The sequence below is a fragment of the Hyla sarda genome, chromosome 3 (assembly GCF_029499605.1).
Source record: "Hyla sarda isolate aHylSar1 chromosome 3, aHylSar1.hap1, whole genome shotgun sequence".
Taxonomy (NCBI): Eukaryota; Metazoa; Chordata; class Amphibia; order Anura; family Hylidae; genus Hyla; species Hyla sarda.
In genome coordinates this window covers 211578817-211597149 of record NC_079191.1, presented here as the reverse complement: position 1 = coordinate 211597149, position 18333 = coordinate 211578817, and the positions used below count along the sequence as shown (strand labels likewise).

Here is an 18333-nt window from a genome sequence, read left to right as displayed (position 1 = left end):
GTGTCAATGTAAATAACACAGCTTAATCTGTTCTTGCTAGCCATTCAGAGTGGTGACAAACAGGGGAGTGTTAATAACACCTTAAGCCTGAGAATAAGTACTAACTCTAATGCCCTGAGAACCCATAGCAGACAGCACACTTTCTCACCTCAGGTCTTAAACATCATTAAAGCATACAGTGAAAAAGTATTTGCCTCCTCAATTGTTCTCTATGGATGCATATTTGATTTTTAAGCAAAATCTAATGTAAGAAAAGAACTTGGGTAACCACATAGTAACACTGACGTGCAAAATCAACACGACTGGGGGAGAACACAGAGACTGGCTCAGCTATTGGGTACAATGTGGTAGAAGAAATTCTGGCATTCAAAATCTTCATGCAATTCTTTGTCTCTTTATTGAAGCATATTGTATTACAGGTATAACATAGCACGCGTTCCGGCCCACCAGCCGCTCTCAACTGCATTGGGTACAATGTGGCTTGCACTGTCATAGGGGGACACTGGGGCAGGCTCTGCTCATGTTCAGCCAAGGACAGTATGAAACACCTACACAGAAAGTTTACAAAGCTCTTTTACATACATTGTCAGAAAATACAGAAGATTTTGGGGAAAGTATTTAGTTTTTTTCTATGATACTGCCTGGCAAATAATGATGATGAGAAATGATGGACCATGTGTACCTTCCTCTGGCTCTTGGCCTAATATGTGTGCCTTCTCTTGTCTTAATGGGATGCATTTAAAGGGTTACTCTGCTCCTAGGCATTATATCCTCTATCCACAGGATAGGGCATAAGTGTCGTATCGCAGGGAGTCTGTTCTCCGCTGCTTGCTGGATTACAAGGGACCACAGCCCGAACCTGTGGCCAACACGTGCCCTCCATATATGTCTATGGGAGATACAGAGATACACAAATGCTGTATCTCAGTCTCTCCCATAGACATGAATGGCCATGGCCACCCAAAGCTTAGCACAGCCAGCATTCTGAACATAAAAGCTAGGGTGCATGGCCAGAGATCGTGGGGTCCCAGGAGTCAGACTCCCCGCAATCAGATATCTAGGACTGGAGTACCCCTTTTAGACCCAAAAAAGGAGTAGCTGGCCATCACTGCACTAGACCAATCAAAATGTTATTTTGTATATCCTCATTTAAATAACTGTTTTTGTGTTTAGTGGAAATTGAATGCTCTCCATGTCTCGATGCATCACCTACAATGTTATTCTACTATCATTATTTCTGTCTGATTGTTCAATTGTATATTTGCCTTATGCCAAATATTATGGTCCCAGCATAGTCTCACATGTCCATGAATCATTATCTGAAAATGGAGTGGGGGAACAACCACATGTTGCCAGGATTATTGGGGGGCATGGTTTTAGACATAAGCGTTGACACGCATGTGGTAACACAGCCTAACATATCTATATATATAAAACTCAACGTGTGTGTATGTGTGTGTATGTATGTTCCACAAAAACATCCAAACGGTTAAAGATATTAACATGAAACTTGGCATACATGTTACTTATATGTCAACAACAAACATAGGATAGGTAATTTAACCCTTACTCACCCCCATTTGCCAGGGGTGGGGTTTATGTTTAAAGTCCCAAACAAGTCAATGGGAAATATATGTTACTGCATAACTTCCAAACGGCTGGAGATATTTCAATGATACTTGGTCACATGTCACTTATATGTCCACTTAAAATATAGGATAGTTAATTTAACCCTTAACTACCCCCATTTGTGAGGGTCAGGGTTTTTGTTTAAAGTCCCATGCAAATCAATGGGAAATGTATGTTCCCACATAACTTCCGTACGGCTGGAGATATTTCAATACCTGGTACACATATTACGGGTCGGGATATGAGGACGGGATAGGAGGTCAAGATAGGAGGTCGAGATATGAGGACGGGAAAGGAGGTCGAGATAGGAGGATGGGATAGCAGGTCGAGATAGGAGGTTGAGATATGAGGACGGGAAAGGAGGACGGGATAGGAGGTCGGGATAGGAGGTCGTGATAGGTGGTCGAGATAGGAGGAGGACGGGAAAGGTCAGGATAGGAGGTCGAGATAGGAGCTCGAGATTGGAGGACGGGATAGGAGGTCGGGATAGGAGGACGGGATAGGAGGACGGGATAGGAGGTCGAGATAGGAGGACGGGATAGGAGGACAGGATAGGAGGTCGGGATAGGAGCTTGGGATAGGAGGTCAGGATAGGAGGTCGGGATAGGAGGTCGACATAGGAGGACGTGATAGGAGGTCGTGATAGGAGGATGAGATAGGAGGTCGGGATAGGAGGTCGGGATAGGAGGACGGGATAGGAGGACAGGATAGGAGGACAGCATAGGAGGTCGGGATAGAAGGTCGGGATAGGAGGTCGGGATAGGAGGACAGGACATGAGGTCAGGATAGGAGGTCGAGATAGGAGGTCAGGATATGGGGTTGGGATATGACAACAATATATGAGGACTGGATATGAAGTCAAAAGCTTCCTCCTTTGTTTATTTTCCTCCCCAACAAGGATGAGGAAGGAAAAATCGGGCAACGCCGGGTACTCAGCTAGTTACAGAATAAATATTAATATATCATTCTAAAAAAAAGATCATTCTCAAGACACATATTAAAAAGAGCATTTGGATGACTGGTGTTTTTCAATGTGATGTCATGAACACATGTAATTCACTGAGTTTTATTCATTTGTTTTATTAGTTTTAAAAAAAAAATGTAATTGTATTCTAGAATACTATTTGTAGTGACCACTTCATCATGCTGGTAAGGTTAAAGAGTACCTGTAATCAACTAAACTTTCCCTGATCCCCCTCCCCATCTGTCCCTTACTCTAACTATGCCTATCCCTGTGTTTATTGAGGTTTAAAACACTGTGGAAATACCTTTTTTTTTATCCCTCTTCATTAGCTCAGGAGCACTGTCTTTCTGAGGGGTGGAAGGTGGCGGGTCCCGGCAGGCATGATGTCACATGAAGCCTGGCCGGGACTCTGCTTCTGCCAGTCTTCCTGTATGCTGCTCTCCCTCTGCAGCAGTGTTTCCCAACCAGGGTACCTCCAGCTGTTGCAAAACTACAACTCCCAGCATGCCCAGACAGCCAACAGCTGTCCGGGCATGCTGGGAGTTGTAGTTTTGCAACAGCTGGAGGCACCCGGGTTGGGAAACACTGCTCTGCAGTGTGCATACAGACTAAGTACAAGGGTGGGACGGCAGTCTCGGTCTCTCTCTATCTCCTGTGTCTCTCTGCACTAAAAACTCAATTGTGAGAACCAGGGGCTGTGGGAGCAATTACAGAGGCAGTAATTAAGATGAATGTCAGGGGGGGGGGGGAACAGAGCAGGGAATGCAGTGAGATAATACAATGTATAAGATAACGTGTGGTGAGGGGCAGGGAGAACACAGAGCAGGGGGAGGTGACTGGCCTCTGTTATATGAGAGGCATGTGCAGGCTTGTAGCTCACAGTGCTGCTCCAGGCTGGGAGCAAGTCCTGAGCTGAGAGTACTGAACTTCCTGTGGAAGGACCAGTGCCCTTTCAGCATTAGTCCTAAAAGCTGTACACTTACTATGAAAAGCATAGGAAACTGCCTGCAGACCAGGCATAGAAGAGAGACCCCTAGTGGCCAAAAGTATAAAATGAAAAAACTGGTATAAATATTAATATTTTTTAATGAAGATATATTACAATATCTCTTCATTAATGATTATGAACAACATATTAAAAGTTTTAGTTGATGACAGGTACTCTTTAACTATGGTGTCACAAATGGTGACACATTTAATAGAGCTAGCTACAATCAAGCTCAAGCAATTATATTTTATTCTCAGTTATTAAACTGATCATTTACATAAAACATTTTTATATATTTTTATTTGCTTTGAAACATTGGCAATAACATGTAACATCAATAAAAATATAAGAAAAACAATAAAATAAAGGCTTACAGGGTCAACTAAAAGGAGCAACTGGACCAAATTTGTAATGCAGCACTATCCAACATGATGGTAATGACAGCGTTTTCTTGCCACAACAGTGGGTGCAGGTTTTTAACCCCTTAAGGACCTAGGACGCATCATATCGCGGCGGGCCCGGCGTCATAGTGAAGCCGGGACCTGCCTCTAATAGCGCGCGGCACTGATCGCGATGCCGCGCGCTATTAACCCTTTAGCCGCGCGCTCAAAGCTGAGCCATGCGGCTAAAAACAAAAGTGAAAGTTGCCGGTTAGCTCATGGAGCTGTTCGGGATCGCCGCGGTATAATCGCGGCATCCTGAACAGCTGTGGCACAGGAGGAAGGTCTCTTACCTTCCTTCCTGCAGTCCGATCGCCGATTGAATGCTTCAAGCGTGAGATCCAGGCTTGAGCATTCAATCGCGGAAAACACTGATTGATCCATTCCTGATTGATCCATTCCCGGCATTTCCAAGAATAAAAAAAACACAGTGTAAATAAAAATAAAAATATGTGGTATCGCCGCATGCAGAAATGTCCGAATTATAAAAATATACCGCATTTTAAACCGCACGTTCAATGGCGTACGCGCAAAAAAAATTCCAAAGTCCAAAATAGCGCATTTTTAATCACTTTTTATACCACAGAAAAGTGAATAAAAAGTGATCAAAAAGTCTGATCTGAACAAAAATGGTACCGCTAAAAACTTCAGATCACGGTGCAAAAAATTAGCTCTCATTGCATCATGAACACAGAAAAATAAAAAAGTTATAGGGGTCAGAAGATGACCATTTTAAACGTATAAATTTTCCTGCATGTATTCATGATTTTTTTTCTGAAGTGATACAAAATCAAACCTATATAAGTAGGGTATCATTTTAACTGTATGGACCTACAGAATAAAGATATGGTGTTATTTTTGACGAAAAATGTACTGCGTAAAAACGGATTCCCCAAAAACTTACAAAATAGTGTTTTTTCATCAATTTTGTCGCACATTGATTTTTTTTCCCGTTTCACCGTAGATTTTTGGGTAAAATGACCAATGTCATTACAAATAAGAATTAGTTACGCAAAAAATAAGCCATCATATAGAATTTTAGGTGAAAATTTTAAAGAGTTATGATTTTTTAAAGTTAAGGAGGAAAAATTGAAAATGAAAAAACGGAAAAACGCTGAGTCCTTCAGGGGTTAATTGTAATTATTGAACTCAAAGCTAAAAGAAGTGTCAGGATTTTCTTTTATATATGTCCTGCATTTATGTCTTGTTCCTGGCATTGTATTGAATAATTCTGAATATTATGACCAGGGATCAGGGATTTAGCAAGTAATTCCAGAGTAATTCTAGATCTACTGAGCGCTTCCAACAGGACAATCCTTGAGCTGATGGGGACAAAACTTATGGCAAGAAGCATCCTTGTTACCTGTTGTTAAATCTCACAATTAGAGATGAGCGAACTTACAGTAAATTCGATTCGTCACAAACTTCTCGGCTCGGCAGTTGATGACTTTTCCTGCATAAATTAGTTCAGCTTTCAGGTGCTCCGGTGGGCTGGAAAAGGTGGATACAGTCCTAGGAAAGAGTCTCCTAGGACTGTATCCACCTTTTCCAGCCCACGGGAGCACCTGAAGTCATCAACTGCCGAGCCGAGAAGTTCGTGACGAATCGAATTTACTGTAAGTTCGCTCATCTCTACTCACAATGCTGAGCCAAAAATGGCATCTAAAAATATAAATGTCTCTTGAAATGGCAATACCGGCAAAACTGCTAATAATAATGATTAATGTTACAACTTACCAAGATCAATGATAGTTTTCTTATTTTTAGGTATTTTTTTTAGTTCTTTTTAGTTACAATAGCCAAAGATTGTTATGATTGCTTAAAGGGGTACTCCGGTAAAAAAAAATAATATATATATATTTAAATCAACTGGTGCCAGAAAGTTAAACAGATTTGTATATTACTTCTACGGTATTTAAAAATCTTAATCCTTCCAGTACTTATCAGCTGCTGTATACTACAGAGGAAGTTGTATAGTTCTTTTTTAGTCTGACCACAGTGCTCTCTGCTGAAACCTCTGACCATGTCAGGAACTGTCCAGATCAGGATAGGTTTGCTATGGGGATTTATTCCTTCTCTGGACAGTTCCTGATATGGACAGAGGTGTCAGCAGAGAGCACTGTGGTAAGACAGAAAATAAATTAACCACTTAACTACAATGGACGTAAATGTACGTCATGGTGACGTGGTACTTAGCGCACCATGACGTACATTTAAGCGCCGACATGATCGCGAGCACCGGAGCGGTGCTCGCGTCATGCCCGGCAGGTCCCGGCTGATATCAGCAGCCAGGGACCCACCGGTAATTGCGGACATCCGCAATTGCGCGGATGTCTCACATTAACCCCTCCGATGCCGTGATCAATACAGATCACGGCATCTGCGGCATTGCGGTAGTTTGAATGGACGATCGGATCCCCGCAGGGGATCCGATCATCCAGCATGGCGGCCGGAGGTCCCCTCACCTCCCGGGGTCTTCTGCTCTGGTCTGAGATCGAGCAGACCAGAGCAGAAGATCACTGATAATACTGAGCAGTGCTGTGTCCTATACATAGCACTGCACAGTATTAGCAATCAACTGATTGCAATGAATAGTCCCCTGTGGGGACATAAAAAGTGTAGAAAAAAAAAAAGTTTAAAAATGTTAAATAAAAAAGTAAAAAAATTTGAAAAATCCCCTTCCCCAATAAAAAGTAAAACGTCCGTTTTTCCCCATTTTACCCCCCAAAAAAGCATAAAAAAATTATTAATACACATATTTGGTATCGCCGCGTGCATAAAAGTATGAACAAATATATTGTTAATTATCCCGTACGGTGAACGGCGTAAACGTAAAAAAAATTTTAAAAGTCCAAAATTGCTGCTTTTTTGTCACATTTTATTAAAAAAAAATAATAATAAAAAATGAATAAAAAGTTAAACCTAGGCAAAAGTGGTACTGATAAAAACTACAAATCATGGCGCAAAAAATTAGCCCTTATATCGCCCCATATACGAAAATTGAGAAAGTTATAGGTGGTCAAAATAGGGCAATTTCAAACATACTAATTTTGTTAAAATGGTTTGAGATTTTTTTTAGGCGGTATAATTATATAAAAGCATATAACATGGGTATCATTTTAATCATATTGACCCTTTATTGAGAATAAAGAAAACATGTCATTTTTGCTAAATTGCGGTTTTCTTTTCAATTTTCCCACATAAATAATATTTGTTTGGATGCGCCGCACATTTTATGGTAAAATAAGTGATGTCATTACAAAGTACAATTGGTGACGCAAAGAACAAGCCCTCATATGGGTCTGTGGATGGAAATATAAGAGAGTTATGATTTTTAGAAGGCGAGGAGGAAAAAACGAAAATGCAAAAATAAAATTGGTCTGGTCCTTAAGGCCAAAATGGGCTTGGTCCTTAAGGGGTTAAAAAAGAAAAAAACTTCCTCTAGAGTATACAGCAGCTGATAAGTATTGAAAGGATTAAGATTTTTTAATAGAAGTAATTTACAAATCTGTTTAACTTTCTAGCACCAGTTGATAAAAAAAAAAAAATATGTTTTCCACCAGAGTACCCCTTTAAAGTCAAATTACAGTAATCCCTAGTATAAATAAAAAAAGGATTGTTTTTTTTCTATATTTTATTTTTGTTATCACTAGTGTAAACTGTGCCTGTCCATAGATTTTAAAATGTAACATTATAAAGCGGCCTTTCTAAACGAATGGACGAGCCAGGTCTGCCAGAGCTCATGCAGCAGAGAGGGATTCTATATGGTTCATGGAGGAAGTCCTGATAAAAGGGTTCATGGGTTTTTACTGCATACAGTTTATTTTGTTGAATGTACAGTATAATAGTATGCAGTTAGGTTCCCTGCTCCTCTAGTAGTGGTTGTAGCATATTTCATTTCTGTGCAGGGGATTTAGAGCTCTGTATAAGGAAAATAAAGGTCTGACCACCATAAAGGTACATCTTTGTAAATATAGGCATACTTATTGTATCAGTTTTAAGATGTGGCTCCAATAATTTACTGTATACTCACCATGTGAAAGGAGTATAAAATCTCTGTGTAAAATAATGCACAACAGAAGTGTGTGATGTGGGATTACAGACAATTCTGGGATGCTAATGGAGCAATTGTCACCTCCAGCAGGGAAGCCCATTCCTTCCGTCAGTAACACCAGGTAGAAGTCTTTGGGTAAACACTGATCAGCCCTAATCACAGTTTAGTGGTGAGCGGTCACACAAATTCATTAAGAACCAATCCGAAAATAAATACAATCAAGATTAAACTCAGCAAATACATTACAGAACACCAGGTTCATTAGAGACTTCTATTTACTTGAGTAAAACATGTTAAAGCTTGTGATGATAGGACACAACTGGGCATGTTTATACTACAGTGTTGGCCTTCTATACAGCATCTAAATAACTAAAAGTTAGAAATCTGGATATAGCATTTTACATTAGTTCAGTGGTATAACTTACACGCAAATAGCTGTTTATAACATTTGAGTATTCCTATGTACAGAGTGGTATGACTGCTACCTCTGCATTTCTTATAGCTTCTCGGGTGAGTATGCTAAGTTTTATTGTAGTTTTGCTGAGCTTTTTTTTATTTTTATTTTTTATAATGAAAGCAAGACTGACTTTAAAAAAAATGTAAAAAATGTTGTGACTCAAACTATATTTTTGTTGATTGAGTAAAATCCTAATATAAGTCGCTTTTTACATGTAGCAACAGTTTCATGCCCTGGTTCCATGTTAAAACAATAGAAGCATTGTATTTCGATATCACAGTTTTATGATTTTAAAATAAAATGTTTAATCATGCCAAAAGGTTTGCAATAACAACCTCAAATAGTCTAACTAGGTCACTCTAGATTGTCCAATGGGGTTATTCAGAGACATAAACACAGAGCTAATTTCTTCCAAAAACAGCAATACTCCTGTCCTCAGGTTGTCTGTGGTATTAAGACTTACGGTAGCTCCATTCACTTTAATGGAACTGAGCTGCAACCACACACAACCTAAGGACAGAGGTGGTGCTGTTATTTGAATAAAACATTATTGCACTACTGGAGATAAGCTGAAATTTTGATTTCTTACATAAACACAAAATAGAATGGAGCAACCCAAAAGTAAACGTGAAGATTTTTTTTACCCATCTAGTGTATGTAATGTTCCCATCTAGTGTATGCAACGTTCCCATCTAGTGTATGTAATGTTCCCATCTAGTGTATGCAACATTCCCATCTAGTGTATGTAATGTTCCCATCTAGTGTATGTAATGTTCCCATCTAGTGTATGTAATGTTCCCATCTAGTGTATGCAACATTCCCATCTAGTGTATGTAATGTTCCCATCTAGTGTATGTAATGTTCCCATCTAGTGTATGCAACGTTCCCATCTAGTGTATGTAATGTTCCCATCTAGTGTATGTAATGTTCCCATCTAGTGTATGTAATGTTCCCATCTAGTGTATGCAACGTTCCCATCTAGTGTATGTAATGTTCCCATCTAGTGTATGTAATGTTCCCATCTAGTGTATGTAATGTTCCCATCTAGTGTATGTAATGTTCCCATCTAGTGTATGTAATGTTCCCATCTAGTGTATGTAATGTTCCCATCTAGTGTATGTAATGTTCCCATCTAGTGTATGTAATGTTCCCATCTAGTGTATGTAATGTTCCCATCTAGTGTATGTAATGTTCCCATCTAGTGTATGCAACGTTCCCATCTAGTGTATGTAATGTTCCCATCTAGTGTATGTAATGTTCCCATCTAGTGTATGTAATGTTCCCATCTAGTGTATGTAATGTTCCCATCTAGTGTATGCAACGTTCCCATCTAGTGTATGTAATGTTCCCATCTAGTGTATGTAATGTTCCCATCTAGTGTATGTAATGTTCCCATCTAGTGTATGCAACGTTCCCATCTAGTGTATGCAACGTTCCCATCTAGTGTATGCAACGTTCCCATCTAGTGTATGTAATGTTCCCATCTAGTGTATGTAATGTTCCCATCTAGTGTATGCAACATTCCCATCTAGTGTATGCAACGTTTCAACCTCATAAAAATATCAGCTAACCCCCAGCAGTCCATGAGTCTGATACATTCTCCTTCCATTGCAGTCCACATCTCCCAAACAATAGAAATGATTCAGCCAGCACTTTAAGTCAACTTAAGGTAGACCTGTGGTCACTGAAAAAATTTGTAACCTGTACATAGCTATGGGGGACGGGGGGGACTGATCACATACCTGTTTACAGCAGGGAGTTTGTCAGTGGGGGGTAATCTTGATTATGTGTGCTATGTTCCCTACAGCCTATAGCGGGGGGTGTACAAATTAAAAAAAGTGGTATGACCACGCTCTCAGGAGATCCTGCTGTCTTAGCGTGACCATACTCCTTCATTAAATATACACCATCATTGACCCCTTAGGTGCCGTGACAAAAGTTGATTATGGCAAAAAAAAAATTGCTTTTGGTCCTTGGGGGAGGGATAGGGGTTGCGATCGTGCCTTTACAGTGCAATTGCCTTGTCCCAATTAGCCAACATGACGGCTGTGCAGTCAGATCTTCTCTCTGCTTTAGGCTGGAAAGTAGGGCACCAATAAAACTGTTCATTGCTATTGCAGCTAATAGTACTATGGGTACTAAAAATGTTTAACATTTTCCATATTCTCCCTAGAAGACTTACATTGCTTCTAGGGGAGAATATCTCTGACATACAGTATAACCTCTTTAAAACTGCACTTGTCTTTTAAAATGTCTTCTATGAGGGTGGTCTTCTAAAGGAAAATGGCCAATATGCATAATGTATGTTGAACTAAAAATCTGTTACACAAAATCTGGTCTGGATAAGGTCTGGTCTTTAGCAGAAGTATCACGGTATGGCATATAGCAGAAAATCATATGGTGACACATAGAGCCCCAAAGCCGCAGGAGAATCACTGTGCTGCCATAAGCTTGATGCACACAGTTCTGCTATGTGCATGAAGCCTTATATAATTACACTATAAACTGTATTGCTATTGATCTCAATATTTATATTGATCTCATTCACAGTCAAAATGTCTAACTGTAAACTCTGTTAGAAAATTATGAGTGAAATGATAAGTCCAGACATATTGATGTAGTAAGCCAGCACCAACGCTAAATGTCTAAATCAGGCTAAGAAAGCATAAATGGGATGATGAAATGACCACATAATGTTCAGCTGCAGTTACTATCTTATATAAAGCCCACTCCAGTCAATATTCAATGGGTTCCAATGAAATGTAGAGAATAGAGAAGAGTTATTTTGAAGGCAACAGACACAATGGTTTACGGTCACTTAAGATTTAAATGACCTAATTTGACTCTATGTATTGTCTTTTTTTTGTCAGATTTCCATTGTACACTATTAGAAAGTGAGAGTTACCATTTATTTAAAGTTATTCCTTGTATGTAAATAAAATTCCCCATACACATTACACAGCTCAGAACATTGGTGGACACCAATAAGGGAAACTGACAGCAGGTTCACCCGCACTAAATACATGGGGGTTATATTGTGGATGAACTGAATCACAATGAAGTATCACATACCTAAATCTGGGGTCCAGACCAGCATAGGCCGCATTGCTTATCTAGAAATGGCTAGCTTTCCGCAATGGAGGCAGGACATGGCAGTGCCGACTCTAGACTAAGGCAACTAAAGCAGCTGCCTAAGGGCGCTGATGCTTCTGAGCCGGGGGGGGGGGGGGGGGTATGTGAGGTATGTGAAGATGTGAGTAAATGGGGAGGGGGGGGGGGAGTGAGTGTATTTGGTTTTTTTCAACCATTGTGCCCTCAACTGTTGCAAAACTACAACTCCCAGCATGCCCAGACAGACTTTGGCTGTCTGGGCATGCTAGGAGTTGTAGTTTTGCAACAGTTGAAGATATGTATTTGTGTGTGTGTGTGTTTTAACCAGTGTGCCTTCAACTGTTGCAAATCTACAGCTCCCAGCATGTCCAGACAGACTTTGCTTTTCTGGCCATACTGGGAATAGTAGTTTTGTAACAGCTGAAGGCACACTGTTTGGGAAACACTGATATTGTCATGACTGACTGGGGGGGGGGGGACAGGGAGAGTGAGCCCTAAACTGACCCTAAAAGCAATCTCCCTGCCTACTTGCCCAAACACCCTAAGCAGTGAATCGACAACTTGGAGGCCGTCCCTCCCTGGGCTACAGTGCAGTGGCATAAAAAAATTAAAATAAATAACATACATAGTCGGTCACAGGCCAGAAACAGAAACTGAAAACTATCAGACAACCAGAACACATAAACCAGACAGGATACAAATAATAACAGGGCAGGATACAGTGTATTAAACAGTTCATAAACCAGATATCAGATAAATGGCAGACATGATAAAATGAACAAGACTAGGTATGGAACAGGTATACAGCAGAATCCAAAAAAATGCAGGGGATGAACAGAAGAACTGAGAGCTAAAACACTAAACTGATCAGGTAACATAGGTCACTGTTCACACTGGACACAGATAACCATGAACTTCACAAGAAAACCAAACTCTATAACGTAGAGGAAAACTGGTCAGGATAGTAGGCAGGATATTTCTCAAGATTCAAAACAGGATATATTTCAAGATACAAGACAAGATAAATTCAAAACCAAACTCCCCTATGTGGAGGAACAAGACAGGATTCTCACAGAGTGAACACAGACTAAGCAGAACATACATACATCCTAAAACCTGACAAATGTAAAAGACCAAAAACTACAATAAACAAGACCATTTAGCCATGGCTGAAACTCTGATAAAATAACACAAGATAAATACAAAGTGCATACTCAAGCAGACTAGGAAGTGTATTGCACAAACAGACATCAAAGTAGCATTATAGCACAAACAGACATATTCAGAGAACTGAAAAAACAAACAAACATCATAGTAGCATTATAGCACAAAATAACCAGCAGCTAGAATGCAGGAGAACTCTGGTATAAATAGACACACCCGAGTTCTCATTGGTTATGAGCATTAACTACTCCCTAACCAGTGAGAAAAGCAAACTGCTCAGAACAAACTAGTGTGTGAATACACACCTAAACAGAAAAATACAAAAACAAATAAACGAACATTTCAGATATATACACCACACATGTGAGAGATACATAAAGACTCTAGTACCCTGTTGGGCACCTTAATAGTGGGAAGAGGAAAGGGTTAAATAAAGACTAATATATTTGCACTTTAGTTTTTTCCTCTTTCAATTTTCCACCTACAAACCCATATGAGGCCTGTTTTTTGCGCAACCAATTGTACTTTGTAATGACATTACTCATTTTACCACAAAATCTACGCCAAAACTAGAAAAAACTATTGCTGTTGCAAATTTTGAGGGCCTTCCGTTTCTATGCAGTGCTCTTTCCAGGATAAAAGACATCTTATCTTTATTCTGTAGGTCCATACAGGTTTTGTTGTAACTTTTTGTACAAAAATTTGTATGCTTAACCTCTTGGGGACCAAGGGCGTACCTGTACGCCCTCATCCCGCTCCCCTTCTATGATGCGGGGTCACGACCTGACCCCACGTCATAGTGGGTCGGTCCCGCATCTAATGCCGTACATCACCGATCGCATTAACCTATTAGTTTATCGGGGCATCTAAAATAAAGAGAATACAGTCCCGGCGGCTCAGCGGAGCTGAGCGGGACCACCGTGGTAAAACTCTTTCCTGCCTTCTCGCCATCTGATCTGTGCCTTGATGATCAAGGAAGCCACAGTAGCCTGGAGCAATCGAGCACATATAACACTAATCAATGCTATGCTATGGCATAGCATTGAGCAGTGTATGCAATCCAAGGATTGCATGCAATAGTCCTCTATGGGGACTAAAATAGTGTATAAAAAAAAAAGTTAAGAAATGTCAATTAACCCCTTCCCTAACAAAAGTTTGAATCACCCCCCTTTTTCCATAAAAAAATAAATAAATAAACATAAATGTCCGAAATTCGTAAATATACGAACTATAAAAATATAATGTTAGTTTAACTGCATGGTCAATAGCGTATACGTAAAAAAATTCAAAAGTCCAAAATTGTGTAATTTTTTGTCACTTTGTATACCCTAATTTTTTTTTTACAAAAAACGATAAATATTGATCAAAAAAAAAAAAACAATGGTAAAAATAAAAAAGTTATAAGGGTCAGAAGAGGACAATTTTAAACATTCTAATTTTCGTACAAATAGATCAAATTTTTTATAAACAAGTCAAACAAAATCAAACCTACAGAATAAATATTATAAGCTCCAAAATGCATCTTTGCACCGGCCCTGGAACCCGGCATGCCTAGCATCCCTACCTCCTTCGCTCTGCTCCGATATGCCAGTTAACCTCACACTCACATGGGCGAAGGGGGTCTCGTGAATATTCATAATGTGAGGGAGCATACAGTATATGAGCAGAGGGGATGGAGGCAGGGATGCTGGGTATGCCGGGTCCCACCTCCATTGCGCAAAGCCAGCAATTTCCAGATCAGAAACGTCGGCTAATACAACTGGTATCCCCAGAACTGGACCATGGATCCAGTTCAATGATACCTCATTGTAATCCGGTTCACTATAGCCCCATGTATTGGGTTTAGTGTTGGTGAACCTGCTGTCATTTTCCCTTAAGAAAAGGTAAGGATAATTTCACCTAATTTCCCCAGTTTTATTATACTATATATTTATCTACCTATCCATCTATCTATACTATATATTTATAAACAATTTAGCAAAGGAAACCTCAGGCAGGGAGTTATTTTGCTATTCACATACAGTGGTGCTGGAGTTTGTGAAGCCTTCAGAATTTTTGTTTTGTTAGAAAGTAGTCACTTTCTCCTTGCAATCCTGCCATGCACACAACTATTGTTCAGTAACTCCTTGGTCGTGGCTGGTGACAGCATTAATTGACTGCATTATTTGTACTGTGTATGTTAAAATAATCACAATATTCTTTATTTAAATAGCTCCAACATAATCCATAGCATGTTACAATACAGTGGGTACATATACAGGCAAAATCAGACTTTACATAGTATCAAAATAATTTTGTGGTGAGAGTGCGATGAGGGCAGATGGAATTACCCTAGGGGCAGATGGCATTAACCCCTTGTGTTCATGACGCCAGGGCGTGGTTTATCCTCTACACCACCCGAAGGAATACTGCTGGATCCAGGGCTAGGCACGGGGGCAAATAATGACTCAGATGTCAAATTACGGAACAATGGCAGCTTTACTGAGTCAGACAGATGTAACAGTCTATACAGCTTGGCCAGTGACTTCAGAGACCTTAGGGCTTGCTGGGAATTATAGTGGACTTGGACAATTTGGATGCGGGCCACGCTGACTTGAGACAGGATGACTTGGACTGACTTGACTATGACAGACTATGACTGACTTAACCCCTTCTGTAGCTTACCAGGCTTTGACTTGACCTGTGGGGCAAGGGACTTCAGAGGAGGCCTAAAGTCAGTCAAGCAGCCACGATTCTCGACTCCAGACACACACCTAGGACTTGACCTCACTGTTCCTCAGCTAAGCAGGAAGAGAGTAAGAGAGAGAGCAGAGGCTCCACCCAGGGCTTATATGGTGGAGACTAGGAGGGGACCCATAGGTCACCCTTAGGCCATATGGTCACTGACACATCACTGGGTTACAATCACATGACAACAGGTTAATCAATGTCAACTGTTCTTAAAGCTATAACACATTTTATATACAATACATAGCATAACATAGAAGTACAGCAACAAGGGGAAGGCTGGGTTCACAACACGTTTTTCAAATACGGTTCCGTATACAGTTTTCCGCTAAAAAACGTATGGCAAAAACCGTATGCAACCGTATACAACCGTATGACTCCAAATTAAAAGGTATACGGTTTTTCCCCGTATATGGTTCCAAAACGTACGTACGGTTCTATCCGTTTGCATCAGTTTTTGCCAACGGTTTAGCTATTTTGTTGGAATTACGGTAGTTTTCCAGCAATTTAATAAAGTTACTATTGTTCTATTGAAATTCCAATCTGCGCATGTGTCAACTCCAAAAACGGATTAGAAAAACTGTGTGCAACCGTATTCTGAAATTCTGTTTACGGTTCTCATAGACAATGTTAAAAGAACCGCATACGGTTCGCATACAGTTTTCCAACCGGAGGCAAAAACGTGGTCGACAGCGTTTTTGCCTACGGTTGAAAAATCGTCAAAACCGTATCCGAGGCAAAACGGATGCAACCGTACACAACATTTGGAATACGGTTTACAATGCATTCTCTATGCATACAGTTTCGGATACGGTCGGATACGTTTTTTTGCGGAAAACCGTATACGGTTACCGTATTTGAAAAACGTGGTGTGAACCCAGCCGAATAGGTGCAGGGGGGCCCAGGAGACACTGTATGGAGGCTGCCTGACAGGACAGCAAGGGTACAGGAGTGCACTGTAGGGAGATTCCCCTGCAGCTAGGATCCTCCTGTAGGTAGTACCCCCCCTGTTTGTAGGCACCCCCTATAGGCACCTGCCCAGGTTTGCCTGATGCTGATAATGCTTGATAAAAATGTACAGAAAAATCTCTACTCAAGTGGTACGAAATGAGTATCAATAGGAAAAATTCACGATGATACATATACAGTTTGATGTCACACTAATATGTCTATGACTATAGATACATTCATGGCCATAAATGTTGGCATCCCTGAAAATTTTCAAGAAAATGAAGTATTTCTCACAGAAAAGGATTGCAGTAACACATGTTTTGCTATACACATGTTTATTCCCTTTCTGTGTATTGGAACTAAACCAAAAAAGGGAGGAAAAATAGAAAATTGGATATAATGTCACACCAAACTCCAAAAAATTATTGGCATCCTTAACTTAATATTTGGTTGCACACCCTTTGGAAAAAATAACTGAAATCAGTCGCTTCCTATAACCATCAATAAGCTTCTCACACCTCTCAGCCGGAATATTGGACCACTTTTTCTTTGCAAACTGCTCCAGGTCTCTCTTATTGGAAGGGCGCCTTTTCCCAACAGCAATTTTAAGATCTCTCTACAGGTGTTCATTGGGATTTAGATCTGGACTCATTGCTGGCCACTTCAGAACTCTCCAGTGCTTTGTTGTCATCCATTTCTGGGTGCTTTTTGACTTATGTTTGGGGTCATTGTCCTGCTGGAAGACTCAAGATTTCGGACGCAAACTCAGCTTTCTGACACTGGGCTGTACAGTGCGACCCAAAATCCGTTGGTAATCCTCAGATTTCATGATGCCTTGTACACATTCAAGGCACTCAAGGCAAACAGCTCCAAAACATCATTGAACCTCCACCATATTTCACTGTAGGTTCTGTGTTCTTTTCTTTGTAGGCCTTATTCCGTTTTCGGTAAACAGTAGTATGATGTGCTTTACTAAAAAGCTCTATCTTGGTCTCATCTGTCCACAAGACGTTTTCCCAGATGGATTTTGGCTTACTTAAATTCATTTTGGCAAAATGTAGTCTTACTTTTTTATATCTCTGTGTCAGCAGTGGGGTCCTCCTGGGTCTCCTGCCATAGCGTTTTATTTCACTTAAATGTCGACGGATAGTTTGCTCTGACACTGATGCTCCCTGAGCCCGCAGGACAGCTAGAATATCTTTGGAACTTGTTTGGGGCTGCTTATCCACCATCCGGACTATCCACCATCCGGACTTACCTTTAATCAATTTTTTTCTTCCGTCCATGTCCAGGGAGATTAGCTACAGTGACATGGGTTGCAAACTTCTTGATAATGTTGTGCACTGTGGACAAAGGCAAATCTAGTTCTCTGGAGATGGACTTGTAACCTTAATAACCAATATTGTCCTAGTAATCTCGGGATATTAAATCAATTCCAATCCCCTTATAAGAGAGGGGAAATCCCCCCTGGGGAAAAAGTCCCTAACTAGAGAATCACTTTAAAAAATAACTTTTATTTCTCAATTAAAATAGTGTGACTTCATAAATGGAACTAATATGTGGTTAAAATTATCAACAGTGCAGAGAGATCTTTCTCCTATTTTTCTGGTTCTCAGGCTACTTAATGATAGGGAGACTTATGAAGTATTGGAGAGGGACCCAACAGGGACCTATCTAAATCAATTACACTCCATACTGAGTACAGGAAGAAAACTTAATATCAGATGATGAATTCTCATTCATGTTCAATAAACATCCCACAATAGCGACTTTTTATGCGCTACCAAAGACTCATAAACCAATTTATCCCATCAAAGGACGTCCCATAGTTTCCGGTAATAACAATCT

At 40.2% G+C, this 18333-nt stretch overlaps 1 protein-coding gene across 1 annotated transcript in view; it reads right to left on the bottom strand.

Annotated features, from left to right (window-relative positions):
• Positions 1-18333, bottom strand: part of LOC130362075 (protein ripply2.1-like) — a 73112-nt gene that overhangs the window by 20788 nt on the left and 33991 nt on the right. The window lies entirely within an intron of this gene.